This window comes from Geospiza fortis, unplaced genomic scaffold, assembly GCF_000277835.1.
Source record: "Geospiza fortis unplaced genomic scaffold, GeoFor_1.0 scaffold106, whole genome shotgun sequence".
Lineage (NCBI taxonomy): Eukaryota > Metazoa > Chordata > Aves > Passeriformes > Thraupidae > Geospiza > Geospiza fortis.
This window is the reverse complement of record NW_005054377.1, coordinates 3,399,433-3,400,613: the sequence shown is the minus strand read 5'-3', so window position 1 is coordinate 3,400,613 and position 1,181 is coordinate 3,399,433. Positions and strand designations below refer to the sequence as shown.

The following is a 1,181-nucleotide window of genomic DNA, read 5'->3' as shown; positions in this document are numbered from 1 at the left end:
TCGGATGCACGGTGATGGCGTCTCTTCATCCCGGCCATTTCACAAGACAGAAAACCGGTTGTGTATTTATTTGGGGTTATTTAGGTCTTGTTTTCCTCTCCCATGCCACAGCTTTAAAAGAAAATCCATCCTGTTTGTGAGGGCCAGGAGCTGTGGGGCCGGCGGTGCCGCAGAGGGATGCTCTGCGCGTAGTGCGGCATGGCAGGGATCTGCCTGCTGGGATGGGGGCGATCCCAGAGAGAAGGCGCCCCTAATCTCTTTCTTTTCCCCCCTTTTACTCACTACACAGGAGACCTCTGGCAGTTCAGACCCTCCTGGAGGTCCACGATGCAGCAGTGCCCGCCCAGGGTTGAGCAGACAACCGTGGGCTGCCGAATTCAAAGGCTGAGGTTTTTATTTTGGGGTGGATTTTAACATTCATCCCCCACCTGGTGCTGAGTGCGGGTCCTTCATGGGGGTCCTGCCCCTGCCACCGTAAAGAGACGGGCGAGAAACCTCCAGGAACAAAGGAGAGGATGCAGGAACCCGCAAGGAATGGAAAGAGCTTTATTGGCACGACCCGACGGGCTCCTTGCGGCATCCGCACCGGCCGGGATGCGAGCCCAGGGGGAGGGATGGCCCCAAATACCTGCAGAACCCCTCGGCGGCTGCAAAGAGGCGTCCCAGGGAGCCCAGGCTGCTGTCAGTGCTCCCACTGGCACCATTCCAGAGGTGAGGCTCTGTGCACGGAGCTGCAAAGAGAGATGGGACCCCCCGCGCTGTCACCGAGGGCCCCCCGAATTTGGGACAGCTCTGCAGATGCCCTGAGGGGTGGGGGACTGTCCCCTGCAGTGAGGCCTGTCCTTGCCCAGTGCCAGGCACCTGCTGGGAGCACTGGGATGGGCCGGGATGAAGGGATGCGGGGCGGCCTCCAGCTGCAAAGAGAAGGGAGGGGAGGAGAGGGATGGGAGAAGGGAAAGGAGGTGAAGGGCCCCAGCGGGGAGCAGGGCAGAGCGGTGGGGATGGCTGCAAGGGTGGAGGGAAAAAAACCCACAAACCTAAATAAAAATAAAAGCGTGAAAAAGAAGGGGAAAAAGAAACCAATGGCGTGTCGGGGGGAGGAGGGGGGAGCAGCCCCTGTGCTGCAGAAGGCTCTGGGGGGCACCTGCTCCGTGTTAGGCCGCGGGGGCGCAGCATCCCTG

The 1,181-nt window shown here is 60.5% G+C and overlaps 1 long non-coding RNA gene across 1 annotated transcript in view; it reads right to left on the bottom strand.

Moving 5' to 3' along the window:
• Window positions 1-528: 528 nt before the first annotated feature.
• The window catches only part of LOC115948332, a 2,406-nt gene continuing 1,753 nt past the window's right edge, over window positions 529-1,181 (bottom strand). The window contains exon 2 of the long non-coding RNA XR_004082162.1: window positions 529-731. This is a non-coding gene — a long non-coding RNA (uncharacterized LOC115948332). The remainder of the gene's footprint in view (window positions 732-1,181) is intronic.